At 34.8% G+C, this 17,599-nt stretch overlaps 1 protein-coding gene and 1 long non-coding RNA gene across 2 annotated transcripts in view; both read right to left on the reverse strand.

Moving 5' to 3' along the window:
- Window positions 1-17,599, reverse strand: part of Mex-3 (mex-3 protein) — a 137,534-nt gene that overhangs the window by 20,266 nt on the left and 99,669 nt on the right. The window lies entirely within an intron of this gene.
- The window catches only part of LOC141485731 (uncharacterized), a 35,332-nt gene continuing 26,472 nt past the window's right edge, over window positions 8,740-17,599 (reverse strand). The window contains exon 3 of the long non-coding RNA XR_012467390.1: window positions 8,740-8,775. This is a non-coding gene — a long non-coding RNA (uncharacterized lncRNA). The remainder of the gene's footprint in view (window positions 8,776-17,599) is intronic.

The raw sequence follows: 17,599 nt of genomic DNA on the forward strand, positions 1-17,599 counted from the left end.
GATTTACGATATCAAATGTTTTTTCGAGATGTATAAACCAGTAAGAGGTACGGGTAGGAGTCTTGCGTCGTGAATCGTTCATATATTCAATGTTTCAATCAATATGTCGATTTCAATTACAAGACTTCGACTTTATATGAGATGCCGATTTTTGATTCAATAGATCCCAAATTTTTCGAGACATCCTTTACTTTTTTTAAGGATAAAACACAAGCACTACAGGAAAATCCTCAAGGCGCTCTTAGAGCGGTACCTGAGCGATATCTCTCAAAATTTTGCCCAATACTTCGCCTAATACCCATTATTGATTTTTTTTTCGAAAACTCTTTTGAGTACTGTACTTTAAAAATGATATTTGGAACTTGTGATGCACTGTTTGGAACCTTTGGTGTAATAATGAATATTACTGGAGTTTAGTCCCAACACCAAACCGTTATCTTCAACACCTCGACACGTGTTTTAATCACCAAGTTATCATCTTCAAGAGGAAAATTAAACTGAGTTTAATCAAGAGGTTTAGTGTTGGCACTAAACTCCAGTTACATTTATTAACAATATTTCGAGTTTAAAAATAATATCTCAAATCTAAAAGAAATGTGTTGATTTTAAGAGCAAGAGTCGCGTTAAAGGGATAAATTCTGAGTAAGAGAGCAATATCTCAAATTGAAGAGAACCATTTTGAATGAGGACCAAGATCTCGAGTTGAATACAGCAGGAGAGTGAGATCTCCGAATTGAAGAACAAGATTTTGAGTTTTAAGAGTAATCAATTTACAGAGAAAGATCTTATTTTTTCTTAGATTTGAGTTAAATGAGTAACTTTTCCTTTCACAGGTACGTTGGAAGGTAGTAGGTACGTAAATAAAATAAGTTGGTACCAACATTTCTACTTCATCATTTGGAAAACCGCTTTCATATCTTGTCTTTGGGATAACAACTCTAACCATAAAACGAACAAAAATTAAGAAACCTGAACAAAAATTCTAGATAGCTTTCTCATTTTGTATTGGAAAAATTAAACTTAAAATGCCACGATTCTAATAGCTTGCGCAGAGTTCAATATTTCCAATATTGGTTTTTGAGAAGTCTAAAAATGTATTTTTAGAACTCTGTTCAATGCAAAACCCAAACGAGAATGAAAAAATTAGGAATATATAGAATAGAGTGTGGCGAATACTCTGCAGTATATACAGGCTAAACCGGTAGAAATTTTGACTTAAGGCTCCGTGAACACATCTGTTGGGACAAAAAATCTAAAATGTATGAACATCTACAAAAATCAAAACACAAGATAAGTAAAGATAACCTCAAAATCCTACACATATGTAATAAAAGGAAGAAAATGAATTTGTGTCATGGAAATTAACAAATCAATTAAAAACCCGAAATATATACCTCTAAACGAGCAACTCAACACTCTTGAATTTATAAGTTCGACAACTCCTATTCTTCAGTGTTGAATTTTATAGCTGGCACTCTTGCTCATTTAACACCTAACCTAACCTAACCTCGCCTTCAAGCTTACCTAAAAACTACCTATATAACCTAGTTTTCAGATTTCACATGTTAGTTTCATACTTGATAATGGGGTAAAACCCGAAACCGGCCGTAAAAATAAAATAATTAGTGGAAATTAGACAAAAGATTTTTATTAATTTCATTAATCAATCACACTTAAGAGTATTGATTCACTCTTCCTGTAATGTTACCGCTTCCAAACCTAAGTCTAATCTGCTTAAAATCTGTTTTTACCTTAACCAACTGGGGCACCCCTACGAACGACAACCCTCAGAAGCCGAAACTTGTGCGAGCTAAGGACTAACGACTAACGACTTTTAACGTGTGATTCCTAACACGGGTTGGACGATAGCAAGTGAAAATCGATCGTTCAGCCTGGGGCTTGAACCACCGACCAACACGGCGGTCGATTTGAGTGAGTGAACAAAGCAACCACGTCGAACCGACCGGTTCGACCGGGTGCGATATACTCAATCAATTCTAGTTGTCAAACACAAATAATTGGACTTTTGTTGAAGGACTTTTGCCTTGGTAATAAGTTCATACATGCCAACAGCGCTTTTCATTTCAGTGATTCTGAAGAAGGCCATTCATTTTTACGAAACGTTTTCACTCATGTCGTTTGCTTTATATCTTCGTTAGAATCTGTATCTTAACGGATGGAGATATAGTCAAGCAATTTCGATTCGGCTTTACGGGAACACTTTGTAACCCACATCTCTATTTCCGGATGCTCCAAGACGCCGGCTCTCACACAGCCCAGCCTGATAAGCAACTCATCTATAACCAGTAGTCTATTATTGTCAAGTGGCATTTACCCTAAAGATATTTCTAGACACTCAAGCTAGACCGGCTATCTAACAAAACGGAATGCAATGCAGTTGGTTGGATGTTGGCCAGATTAGTGACATTTCGTTGGCCGGTGCATCTCTTTGGTGTCTTCGACAGAGTTGTCAGATTTCAAGGTAAATCCTTTGTTTCCGGAAATACTGTTACGATACTGAATTCTGTAGAAACTAGGAAAACCGTCTAGGATTATCAAATGTTATTGTACTTAGTAATGAAATTAACCTTTTAACATTTATGACATTTATAAATTGTCACTACTATGCCAGCCAATCATAGAACACGTACTCTTATATAACTTTTTACGATAACTAAATTACCAATTCAAAAAAAAAATGTTTCTATCGCTTGTTTGAAGGTGGTTGACACTGTTTCATAGTGAATTTCATTTTAGTTAGGATTTAATTGTCTAATATGATATGACTTGATATATTTGAAATAACAAAAATGAAAATTAAGAATACTTAGCTGAAAAATACTACAATACTTATAATAAAAATTAGTAAAAAAAATAAAAAACTGAACAATTGAATTCATTTTATATTTCATTTTAATTGATCAATTTTCGATTATTTGCCTAATTTTTATTTTATTTTGATTTCTTCTCAACCCTCCCACAAAAGGTGTCACTACTCTCACGTAGTAGCATTATATACCCGACGAATTTATGGCAAATGAGAATACTGTTGTAAATCATGGCTGAAAGAAAATAACGCCGGCCGCCACTGGTAACCATAAGCAAAACGTGACGTAGTTAAGAGCGCGCGAATGTACGATGATTCCCCGCCGCTCTAGAAGCATTTCAACGAAACTTCGGTGAAATTTCTACGGTATTCGATTACGATATTTAAAGGCTAGCGACAAGGATATCGACACAGACGTTACAGTGCGGTACACGAAGTGATTTAGTAAGGCAATAGACATTCAAATAATAGTTGAAGTTTTAGTTGAAGTGATTGTTGTATTTAAAGTGAAATAAATTTTAGTTTAATTATTCAGTGTAGTCAATTATTTTTTTATTAGTCAGTGGGCTATGCTTGAAGACTGGCAGTAAACAAATCTAAAGAAAAGAACTTTAAATGTTTAAACTTCATTTCTTTAGATTTAGTCAATTATTGGTTAATACACGGGTAAAAACGTATAACAATACTGCTAAACAGATGCTCGAGTTTCAAAAAACCCCTACCTAAATTAACACATATGCTAGCAAGAATACTAGTTCCTTCTTCTCAAGCAGTATCTAGTTTTTTCAAACTGCCATTTGGCTGGTATATTTCGCCAATATAATCAATTCAACAACAAAGTCAATAGGTGTCAAATTCGTGCCTCGAAATGGCGCAACCCATTTTCCGACCACATCCATTTACTCATTTATCTCTAATCGATATCCGATTTTCTCTAAACGCTGCCACTGAAATAAAATAAGTTTGATACGATCTTACCGGGGCATTTCCGCTCGTTTCTCCAGCAATAACACACACGTTTCGCGATGTAATTCATCGCGAGCAATCTCCTCAGATGAATAGCCTTGCATCAATATTGATAATTCGATAGAAAAGCACCGGCGCTGAAAATTGATGGGCGTAATTTGTATGTGTAATTGAGTTCGATCCGTTTTGTTTACATACATCGTTCGAGAATATATATGATGTTTTCGGCGTGTTAGGTGGAGTTTACGGACGTTGGGTACTTTTCGGGTAAATACATTAATTAACAGGGAAAACAAAGAGGACAAATGGTATAGAGCAGGGGAGGGGGTCAAACTGCGACTATTGAGCCACATGTGGCCTTTGAAGGATTATTTGGCGTAATTTTGTCATTTTTCTGGAATTAAATAATTTTGTTCTTACAATATTAAACAAGAAAAACTCCACGAGCATATAAAAAAGCTAGAAATATTGATGGAATTTCAAAATAGCTTTCTAGGCTTGAAATATTCCAATAATATTACATTGTGATATTATTACAGGTTAAAGTATAAGAAAAGAGGAAATGAGAAGAAGAAGGAGGTCACTTTTTGGTTCAAGTCAATTCTGAAGATTAAAAGTGAGTGAAAATTATCAAATTACCATATTTATGATTACAACTCAGTGATCACAGTAAATTTTATGTCCTTTACCAAGAGGTGGATCCTGGATGATCAATGGTGGGGTTCAGAGATTTGCAACCGAAGTGAAATGTCTAGGTATTATCCAGTTTAAAAAAACTCACCTGAAAGCTCACTTGGAAAAAGTTCTTTACAAAGCAATACTACCCTCATGGATATAAAAGAATCTGAGAAACCTCTTGGAGCTAGGGCCCAAAAATATCCATTGGGCATATGTGACAATTGCTTGTTGCCTGAAATATTTACAGCAAACAGCTCAAGAGAAGCACCTAGTTTGGATACAATGAACGAAATCTTTTTAGAATTACCTCTCCTCCATAGAATTATGCTTATTGCCAATTGTACAAATTAGGCTTGTGTGGGGCGAATTGGTTGACACTGAAAGTCGCAGCAGTATGGGAATCACCTTAGATTCAACGCCTCCAACAGTCAATAACCTGCCTTGTCATAGTTACGAATAGAAAAACTAAATCTTTCAAAAGGATATAATACTAAGAGCAGCTGTTGATTAACAGATGAATCAAGAACATCTTTAGGCTCTGGTTTACAATCACAAACCCAGGAAGAGATATCAACCTGCTTGTGGTCTAATATGATCGTTTTTTAGGTGGAAATCTACGTCATTAATTTATGTGTTGATGGAAAACAACCCCACACATAAATCAATAAAACTACTCTCGGATAGCCAAGTGGTTCTGGAAGCACCTGGTTATTCTGAGATACGTAACAATTTTGACTGAACTGCCAAAATCCTCAATAAGAAGAGTCAACGAACTATCTGTGATCTGAAAGGTAATGAAGAAGCTGACTTCCTAGCAAGAGAGGGAACTACAAATGGTTTCAATGTACCGGAAATTGTCACTGGAGTTTGTCATTTAGAAAATGATGAAACAACAGAGCGCATACTTTGTTCCTGCTACTACAGCTTAAATCAGGTCTTGGCTGAGTTTCACATATGATGGAGTTTGCATTGGTCTGAATCACAATCAACTCTTAATCTTGCAGTGTGGAGTCAAATAGACCCACTCACTTCAAACCTTTCTCAATCTGGGTAATGAATTACTGAAAGTGTGACTGCCTGCGTCACTATTTTTCAACGTATGATAGACTCCCGATTAGTTTCTAGCGATTAAGCCTCGGTTGGAAAAGCGTAGCCAGTTGATAAAAATTGATGACTCCATTATTATAAATTAATAATATTTCGAAACTTAATATTTATGGGAAGCCCACTTTGCTTACAAAGACTATTACATTTTGACAAAACGTAAATGAAGTTTATTTGCACAATAACATGTAATGAAAGCTTAGATATTCAAAATTCCAGTGTGGCTTTGATTCAATTGTTCCAATATTCTCGAAATCAATTTGTTGACTTCTAGATGCTAATTATCATCTTATAGATTATATGCCATCACGGTCAACTGAATTGATCATCTTTCAGCAGTCCACATATCCAACGTACGTGTGTTCTCAATAATGTATTATAAAAAATTCAATAATACACAATGGATGATTAAAAATCTACAACAGCCTTCCACCACAAATCAAGGAGATTGAGATGCGATATTATCATTAGTTTCACCACGTCTTTCCGAAGGTTCATTTGGCCAACATTGAGATTCTGCCTTTCTCATTATACTGTCTATTTTTTTCGTATCAAATCATCCAGGGATGTTATCTCATTTCCAAATGTTTAACCTCCCCGGTATTTCCACTTCCTCGAAGTTTCAGATGTCTTAGTTCCCATTCCTTGTTCTTCTCAGTGAATGCTCATGTTTGGACCTTCTTTCTCGGTCCAGAGCCTGCTGTTTTATGTCTTTCACTGTACTCGTCCGATGAGCCTGACACATGTATCTAAGGTAGAAATTTTGAGTGCTTTGTCCATAAATTATTTTCCATTCGATTCATATCAAATGGTACCTTTTCAGAATTGCCATACAGGTGGAAAGGGATGATCTTAATTAAAAACAAGTACTGGATCAGAAACAAACACTAAGTGATTAAGAAGATCCAGTTATTGAAGGTCTTAAAATGCAGTTGAAAAATGAAGGCCAAGATATGGGGAAAATGGAGAAACAAGAAAAATGCGATGAACAAAAAATCGCAGATATGAAAAATGTGAAGTTGGATATCTGGAAAAGAATCGTTAAAACATTGTGTACATGCGTGTGCAAGAAATGTCCACTTCTAACTTCATTTAACGTGATTTATTCAAAATAACACGTATAAAATTCAAAAACTAAATGAACAAAGCCGCCACTGCGCAATACTTCAACAAGATTGTAACGATCTCGCCGAAATAAACATAGCCGTTTTGGATCTGTTTAGGGAGCAATTTTTATTTGTTTATCCTCTTTCTCCTGGATGCGAGCATTGAAAGCTCTCAAACTGGATATAGTGATAAGCTTTGATAAACCGACATTAGAAACGAGACGTCTGCTTTACATCGTTTAATACATTAAAAGATGTCACATTAGCGGCGAGCGCGACATGGCAGAGGCGTATCTTGAGGGTCATGTTTGGATTTGAAAATCATCGTGGGAGGTGAAAAATTATTTTGGCCCAAACAGAGTTTCAGGGTTCCAGAGCAGGGCTCAAGTTCAAAGCGTATTTGAGCTATTCTTCGTGTAGGAGAAAAGGAAAGGACCAAATTCTTCCAAAGTATTATTTCTATGAAGTCAACCAACCACAATTTGATTGGCAAAGATTCTTTGAATATAAATAAGTATGAGAATAATAGGTAAAATTGGTAGTTTTGCTGCAAGAAGGCAAAAAGTGACCAAGTTTTGGTAAATTTTCAATATTATCATATTACTACATATGTATAATATCAATATATCATTACATATAACAATTATTAGTTATCACTTCGAACTAGAAGAACGTTAATTTGAATAAAAGTAACAGTGAATTGAACGTCAAAAATTGGAACAGATATTTGAATCACGAAATTGAGGCTATAATTTAGAAATACTGCCTCGAAATCGATCAACAATGATAAAAAATCAAGTAACCCTTCACTTTTCAGTCCAGAAAGAGGCAAGGCATGGCGTCAGGTGATATAATTTTACATTTCAGTTTTGGTTGTCAGTTTCCGTAAATTGTTTTGAAGGTCAAGTAGTAGAACAAAACTGTAGTATTCTGTACTGCAGTTTTGATTTTTGCCTTTTGCTGGGCGGGCCATATCTCGGATACATTCGGAAGGGCGCGCCAGCCAATAATCACTTCCAACACCGCGGGGTAAGTGATCACTGGGTTCGAGAATCATGTGCCTCAACAGATTTCTGATTTAGTGCGACAAACCGCCATGATCTTGAAATTCAAAAATACGGAGGGGAACACTCCACTAAGGACTCCTATTCTCAAAATAACCAGAGTGATGGAATAGAATATGCAGATTTCGAAGGGAAAATTTCGATTTTTCATCCTCCTCTTTTCGGGCGACATTCATCACGACGAATAGTGTCTTGTTCTGATGGTTGAGAAGAACTACAGCAGGCTATATTCGACTAGAAGAAAGCGAAAGTAGGGTGATTTGGTAAGATAATATCATCATTATTTATCTAGTAATTGAAAGAAAATAAGATGTGTTCAAATTGAACACCTTTATTCGAAAAATGGAGTCATTTTCAAAGTTGATCTTTTAGTGGGTCCAGCAAATACCCGAGTAACAATGCCTGTAACGTTGATAATTGTATGTATTAGACGCTTTTTCACAACAAAATTGATTTTTTTGTTAATAAATTCATTATGATTTCAGAGTTATTAAAAGTCTTCAGTTACATCAAGCTATAGGACTTATTTTGAACACAATTTAAAATTAGTTTCGAATTATTTTTTTTTGTTTGTGTTGCTGTCATAGCGTGTTTTTTTAATTTTCTGAACCATTATTTATTTTTCACTTTTTAGTTTGGCTTGCTGTTTCAAGCCCATTTGTTTTTATATAAAATATGCATATACGCATGCACAGACAGTGTGATTGTCTCACTTGCTGTCACACGAGACTGTGCGAGGAAATTATTTAATCCTGGCGATCCTGATCAGGATAATGAGATGAAATTATTCTATTGTCACGGATTCTTGATAAGTGTACAATGTTTAAAATACATCTGTCCATTCAAAGTTACTCAAAATCGACTACAAAGAAGTCGGTAACAAACAAACAAACAAACATACAAGTGAAACTTATATAAGCGTGTTAAAAATATATCCGTTATTATTTTTTCCCAATCGCTTCATAATCGTATAATTCACATAACTTACTGTTCACCCCAAATGGAAAGAAGAAAACGTTGGAATACACACCTGAAACAAAAAATTGTCGTTAATAATAAAGTCAACAAACGTATTTATACTGGAGGATCGGTAAACAACTCAATTGGTTTCATCATTCAAAGTTTTGCAAGAAAAACTATTAGAACAGTCGATAAGAGACTACCAATATAAAGACAATATAAAGGTGTTACTTGAATTGAAAAAAATCACTCATTACCGCGAGTGCAATGGTGATTATACAGGAGACTCTGCACAGTATGAATCAGAAGGCAAATTTCCATGTTCATCAATGCAAAAAACAAAATATTGGCTTCATTTTCCATCTCAGTCATTGATAACGGAATAATATGATACGCCACTGGATACATATGCACCCACATTGCTGAACTAAGGTTGTCTACCTCTCAACTCCCTGAATTCTTTGACATCGTTGCGCTTTGAGTCTTCCGCAATCTATTTTAAAATTTATCACAAGTTCTACTAAGTGCCTATTTTAAATATGCATAGGACCACTCTGAGCAACTCACCTAATTTACCTACTAGCCAAAAACACCAAAAAGCGCATAATGAACAGATCGCATTTTCTCAACAGGAGCTTTTCTCAGATAATCAACGAGTTGAAACTAGTAAATAGTTCGAAGGTGTTGACGAAAGAATCAATTCAATAAATATAAATCTCAATTTGAATATAAAAAAACTATTTAGTTTGCTTCCACAGATTCTCAGTCTGAGCCTTTTGCTAATAGAGGAAAGAGTCAACAGTCGATTATAAAACAACAGTACAGGTCGGGACACAAAAAAACGTTGTTTTTTTTTTACTTATTGAACTAACCTCTTTGTCTGCTTAGCACATCAAATATCGATAAATAAACATTACAAAAACGGAAGGTGCACTAATATTACAGCACAGTTATTCAAAATATGTTAACCGGAGGATATTATCACTGAACTAGAAGCCAAACGTTGGGAGGCAGGATCAATGGCAAATGAAAAAATACTTCGTAAATGAACTGCTGCCAAAAGAAGCTACAGAAGCTGACATTGACAATTAAAACGTGTTGAGTTTTCGTAAAACTGTTCAGTGAAAATCTCACAATAAAGCTTTTTTGAATATATAAAACTTACTAACATAGTTTACTAGAAGATTTTCACTGAATAATAAAAGATTTGATATGGCTTTTCATGACGTTTCATTCAACTGTAAATATTAAGAGTTTGTGTAGAACCAGTATTCTAAAAATTTCAAAATCTTGTATATTCCACCCGTACAAAATTTACTTTCGGTATGAATTAAATGAACAAATTCAATTCAAATGAATTAAACATATCATTCAACCATCCATTCAAAAATTTACAAAATATCAAGTGGTGTTATATCAGGGTTTCGTCCTATACGGACATTTTCTGCAGTAAATGCAGTAACGTTAGTTACAAATAAAAGGTGGTTAAAAACATTGAAATTTTCATTTCTCTTTTCTTTATTATGATTTCCTACTTCGTAGTAACGGCTACAACCATCAATTTATTCCATGAAGCTATTTGAAAGACCCAATATTTGCCGAAATGTGAAAACCTCCAAAACCGTTATTTCAATAATCTATCTTCTTCGAAATGTACATAGAAATGGGAGCATACGGCATAAGTAGATAAAAACCACTCATGTTTTTGAAAACAAGGAAGGTACATGGTCTCTGCGGTAACCGCATGCATGTTTTCCAACTCCTAACCCTCCAATCCTTGTTTCAGAGACCTTTACAATTCAAACAAATTTCGTCCAGAACACGCTTTCCTCGTCTTTTTCCGGAGTGGAAATATCGATTTGGTAAACGCTCGGTCAGAACCGGCTTCGAGAAAATTAAGGAAGATTGGTCTTTGTAAGTTCGCGAAGGATGAGCTTCCTACAATTTTTATCTACCTAATCCAATTACTTAGTCACTGTAGCTCGTTTAAATACAACACACCATATTTAGTGCGTTGGTGTGGGATGATCCGAAAGGGCCAATTCGCTCCTGCACGGCATTGTCCTAACATAAGGAATCATCGAAGAATGAGAAAATACCGAAGACATCGGCATGCCGTCGTTGTAGTCGTTGTGACATAACCCAAATATTCAATATTGTACCGGCTATCCATGTCAAGAGTATTCTTATTACGACATACACGTTAAGTTTTGAAACGAAGTCTACCTGTCTGTATAGTACGGGGGCTCTGATCGAGAAAATGTATTACATACGAGTTGACAAAATATAAACTGAAAAATGGTAAGGTACAGAATAATCGATCTGATAAAATGAAAAAGTTACCCGATGGTAAAACTATTTCAGATGCCTCTTTCTGAACAAATATGTTCAGGAATTTGTGAAAAGATACAGACCTAGACTTTTCTCTGAATTCAGAAAATGGAGCACCAAATCTCAATCAGACTTTTTGAAAGTTAAAACACCAAATTCAACATGAATTTTAAAAAACTTTTTTGTCTTTCAACTTCTTGAATATTAAGGATACAAATCAATATAAAAAAGGAGGATATTTTGAAAATCCCTTCAGAAAAAACATGAAGATTGTCCACGTACGTTTAGATATGCATCGTATGAAAATCGATCCGTAAAGTCTACTGTCAATATGGTGTAAAATGTAATTTTTTTATAAGGGTAGTAATTTTCCTCATAACTTTTATTTTCTGAGCGAAACGTCAATCATACGAGTTTTCAACAGTTTGATAGTAATGAAATTGCAGAAATATACAAAAGCGGCAAATTAATTTTCCTAGTGGAAACATTATTATTTTGATAATGATAATGATTTATTGAACATCGAATTATAAAAGACTCTAGTCGAACAAAGTGAAACCATTTTTTATACATGGTTCAGCTATATCATGTCTCTTCCCGTTGAAAATAAGAAAAGATATACTCAACGGAAGGACACTTTAAATGAACACCAACCCATTTTCTATTCTACAATTCTCAAAATCACACCCAAATTCCTCCATACTCTGTCCCATATCAATTTTCTCGGAATGATGGTGTCAAAATCAGTTGAATTTGTTGACCATTGTACTGTTGAGATTATATTATTTGAAATTTAAACTGTTGGATCCTGTTTCTTTTTTGACTGTTGGACATAATAAAATTAATAATAGATAGAATAATATTCTAAACCTCTTCCAGAATTGTTATATTAATCATTAGATCTAGATCTAAGGAAAGACAAAAAGTTTGAGATTAGAAATATATCGAGGTGCTGAGTGAATTCCAACCACTAGTTAGCAGTGAAAGCTGCAAAGAGACTGAAAACGATTTCTCATCTTGGCTCAGCTGTGCAACGGACCAATCATCGATCAATTTTGTTATTGAGTTGTGAAATGAGTTGTCTAATGATGTGATAGATGGGGTTATTAGGCTTACTTCTCAATCAATAAATTTGTTTTGCAATTTTTTATCAGAATAGATCGTTAAAAACTTTGTTGAAAACAACGGTGTAGATGAGAACTGGCCTAATTTTCCTTCGTTTGTTAAACCAAAAACGATCAAGGCTCCAACAAGAAATTATTCACAGCTCTTATGATCTCGACTTTAGTTTTAGAATGTCAACCGCTGCCGTTCTGACTAACTTTGGCTCATTTCCAAAACGGATATCACAGGAAGAAATCGTCCTCTCGTCGCTAGAAATACAAGCGCAACAAAACCAACCAGCAAGAACGTCTGACAGTGAGAAGTACGGAGGCGTCATGAAGTTTATTCTGATTCTGCAGGCGACAGCAACCAAGTGTTTCTAAATGGATATCTTGATAGCAGAAACGGCAAGAACTTATAATAATATCTGCTACAGTGTGATTACACATGCGATACCTCGTAGCCACTATAAATTGTGGCATTGCAGTAGCGTGTAACAATTAATGAAAAACAAGTACGGCATTCGTCGAGAGTGATTTATATCACTCGGTGACAAATGCTGATTGCAAAAGTATGCGAATTATTTAAAATTTCATGTTCATCTTTCCCAGCACTGTTTTTGTACTCGTAAAACACGCCGCGGTGTTCCCTTCGAAATCAGATCCTTCACGATTACAATTTTTCTTGTATTGTTGATCGTCGGATTGCAAATGTTTCACAAATGTCTTTTGTCTTTTACAGAAATTCATTCAAAAAACGATTAATTTTCATATAACTATAACTCAGTTGCAGAATCTAAAGTGTGATTCTGTATTATTGCATAAAGTGACACTTTCAACAATACCATTAATAGTTTACAAATTGCAAAAAATCTACGCTCAGGAAAAAATGACATTGTTAAAAAAGGGTCAGAAGTCGAAACTTGTGCGAGCTAAGGACTATCGAGGTCTTACCCTTTAACGTGTGATTACTTACACGAATACTTACACAATACTTAGTAACACAAATACTCTTGTTTTTTATATTGTTTGGATCTGCACACATTACTTCTTGTAGAAATAAAACATATTTCAAACGAGCTCTAAAGCGGCTTTCTGAGAATAATTTGAGACTCTTATGGTCATCAAAATTACAGTTCTTGGATAATTTCAGCCAGCGAGCGTAGTATTGATCCAAGGTTCCTCCATGTAACTGTTTAGCTTGTCTGAAGTTATATATTTCAAAATCAACATTGATTTTGGGTTTGAAGTAATTGAATTTCAAATTGGCTTTGTCGTAATTATTATCGGAAGATGAAGATGGTGAATCTGCTAAAGATGTATACAAATCATATGCATCATCCCCAATGTAATGCAGTAACATAGCTGTTTTTTTTATTCATTGGTAATGTTCATTGCCTTAAGATATATCTCAAAACGATTGATTCCTTTCCCGTCCAGTTCCAATATTGATTATATCGGATTTAGTATCAAATGATACAAAATTCACATTGATGTTTTCCATTACTGACGTGGGTTGTTATTCTCGTCACCAAATATAATATTCGTGTTGGAATATTTTTTGTAATTGTAGAGTTACTTTTCAATCTTTGTTTATTTAAACAATTCCTCGGTTAATCAGAAAACTAAAAACTCACAGTCCATTTGACATACAATAATCTTAAACAACATATACAGGATGAAACATTACACTCTCTATATATTCTTATTCACCTTGTAACTAATGTTTTGTTTCATATACGATCTAAAACGTTTCAGTACTTTTACTTATGTGCATATATACCTTGTCTCACAATGTGTTGTATATGAGTTCTCGCATATTTACAACGTTTATCTTAATGAAAGAAACAGCATTACATGTCTAATATTTCACTTATTCAAGATTAGTGGAACCTGAAAACATTATGGAACAAAAACTTGAACTATCAAATCTTATCGACACATTTACAATATATCTATTATTACCTAATTACTCATTCATTGCGAAAAGTTCAATTTTTTGGGGCTCTTATTTGCTTTCAAATTAAATAACAATTGTGACTTCCAAAATGTTTTTTTTTACTTTATTGATCCAACATATGGGACAAAAATTGATGAAGAAAAGAAATCCTTTCACCTCAGAGAAGCAAGCATCTACCCTTACAATATTTTTTTCATAAATAATTTTCGTTTATTTAAGTTTATGGAAAACTAAGAGAAAAAAATTATCGCTAGATGGATGAGAAAAATGTAATGTATAATATTTCCACTATTAATACTATATCTACGTCCCCAGGCAGGAAACAATAATCTTTATAACTCGCCTTCTATGATGTTGAAAATTCACAACAAGCTCCAGTACTAACAAGCAAATTTAAAGACGAAAAATAAGGTCACTGGGATAATTTACCACAGAAATAATCGATTATCATCTCATTGATTATCGATTTCTTCTGGTGACATAATGCCAGTTTACGACAGAATTCGCTCATAATTATGAGAATTTTACGATCTGACAAAACAATGTCTGGAGAGAATTGTCGAAATTTATTATGTGTTTGAGAATAGAGTGAATGAATAAAGTTGTACACCACTGAATATTACCTGTTTATAACTGATACGATATATTAAAACTTCTAAAATTATTTAAATCAATAATAGTATGATGTAATACTTCAAAATCGGTCAGGAACTCGGGAGACTCTCTAGTTGTTGCGCTTGAGGATTACATAATTAAAAAGTGATGTTACATTTTTCCAGATAGTCCTAGTTTGTGACTTCCCAACTTTTTTGAAGATCGTTCCTTACAAGTATTCACCTCACAGTCTCATACTGTAGCTAACCCTTTTTCTATTGTACATCAACAATTTTTCAGTAAGAGTAGAAATACAATATATTCCTTTGACGATGGCAGTACTAATTTATCTTTTCCATCACTCTAATGGTGAGGTTATTCCATTTGCAGGTATCTAGGTATTAACCTTGACAAAAAAAAACCATCTGGAACATATCTATGCATCTATGAGCATGTTGAAGGATTTATGGTCATATGGACCAAACTATCAGCGCCATGGAAATCTTTGTGATCCTACCAAAAGTAATACGAGGATTGCCTTTTATATTTCGGGATCAGAGAACAAAAACAAATATTAATCATCGAAAATCACATTATTGTTTTTCAAAATATTCCCCATGAAGATATATACACTTTTGCATGCGTTTGAACCAATTGTCAAGCACTTTTGCCACTCTGATTGAGGTATCTCCAAAACATGCATTCTGAATGCAGCAGCCGCTTCTTCAGGTGTCGAAAAACGTTGATTTCTCAGTTTGTTTTTTACGTACGGGAATAAAAAGAAGTCATTCGGTGCCAAGTCAGGACTATACGGCGGATGACTCATCAAATTGATGTTTTGGGTGCTCAAAAATGCAGTTGTTTGAACCGATGTGTGAGAGCTCGCATTGTCGTGGTGAAGAGTGATCCGTCTTTGGCGGTTGGTTTTCCTGATTCCTTGGAAGACAACTGGCACTCAGAATTGACTGTTCATCTTGTTCTAGTGGTACGGTTGCGACATGTCTAGTTTTTCCGAAAAAACAGGCGCCATTTGCTTGGAAGTGCTTGCTTGGAAGTGCTTACACCCATACAGTCGACTGCTGTTTACTTTCGTGCTCATATGCGTAAATCCACGATTCATCACCTGTCACGATGTCATAGACGTGTTTCGAAGCACCGCGATCGTATTTTTGAGCATTTCCTTCGACCAATAGATACGAGCCTTTTTTTAAGCGATTGACAAATTGTGTAGGATCCAACGCGAAACATTTTTTTGACAGTCAAATGTTTATACAATATTGAATGTATGCTAGTCCCGCTAATGCCTAAGGTTTTCTCAACTCACGATAGGTCACATGACGATCTTGCAATATCAGTTCGCGCACAGCATCAATGGTTTTCGGAACAACAACTGATTTTGGACGACGTTCACGAAATTCGTCTTGGAGTAAACTACGACCACGATTGAATTCACCATACCATCGATAAACACTGGTACTTGATGGAGCTTCATCGCCAAAAATTGAATTAAGTTCATCCATGCACTGTTGCTGAGTTAATCCAAGTCGAGAGTTCTAAAAAATAATCGCACAAAAACGTTCACGATTTTATTCCATTTTTGGGCCGAGATAAATCTTTTAAGTTACTGTAAACAACACAAATATCGCACGTATGTCAAAACGTACGTATAAGGGTATAAGCTCAAAAATGTCCAACTTTACGATAGAGCTGTCAGTTGCCAGATTGCAACACTAGGGTTTCCAAATCCCGAAACATAAAAGGCAACCCTCGTATCCCACAATTCAACATAAAACGACATTTTCGCATAGGCGCCGCTCTCAAGAATATGTTGAGAATTTTGTTGTCACGATTCACATACATCTACATTAAAAATCAATAAAGAAAATTGTTCAGTCTATCTGTAAAATAGAACAATGGAATGAAAGGGTTTTATCAAAGAGAATAATTTAAACCTTAGAACAGATAAAGAGTCAGTTCAATCACCGGAAACAACACCCCTTAATTTTCTAATCAGGCAAACTAATCCTCCAGAGGACGCACAATGAATATTTAGTTGAGTCTTCATCCATCTCTGGACAATTTATTAGTACCTACATGTAGCTGTGTTCTCTGTTGTCCCAAGTAAAATATTATCTGGCCGCAGAGTTAGTAGAAATCTGTAAATTCACTTTATTTAAACAAACAAACAAAGTATCCATGGACGAAATCAGAAAATTCATGAGGATATTTTGTGAAATGTTCAGAACTTAGATTGTGCCAATTCGATGAAATAAAAAATTATTCACCAATATGAATTACTTGTTAACTAAATTATTGTCTATTTTTGTTGTAATTATCGATTAGCATCAAGGAAGTCCTTGTGAGGAAATACTATTTCATATTATTCAGCTACGCATTCAAATACAAATATTACTATTTTGATTGGCAATCTTGGTGAGAGAGTATTGAAAAATAAAGCTACCACGAAAAATGCTTTCCCTCAACATCATACAGATAGATGCAAGAATTTCCACAAATCCAATCCAAACTTTCAGAAAAAACTCCTCCATGGCATATTCCCTTATCGAATATAAATACTCAGCTACTATTCATGAGCAAAGCAACCACAAATCCCCAGCTGATCCAAGCTGTTTACCAAACTATAATATCTGAATACCCACTTCACCAGAAAATCTTCACTGACGCCTCAAAAACAACTCGTGGTGTAGGATGTGCATTTGTAACGAACGAGACCGCCTGTAAATTTTCTTTACATGAATCTGCCACTATTCTCACTGGAGAACTTTATGCCATCTATAAAGCTCTTTCCTTCATTAAAATGACACCTGGTAAAGAGTTTTTGATAATTACGGACTCTCTCAACTCCCTTATTTTTTTGTCGAAAATATATACCCATCACGTACTGG

The sequence above is a fragment of the Leptinotarsa decemlineata genome, unplaced genomic scaffold (genome assembly GCF_025532065.1).
Source record: "Leptinotarsa decemlineata unplaced genomic scaffold, Ldec_3_MD MMD2_tig00026330_RagTag_RagTag, whole genome shotgun sequence".
NCBI lineage: Eukaryota > Metazoa > Arthropoda > Insecta > Coleoptera > Chrysomelidae > Leptinotarsa > Leptinotarsa decemlineata.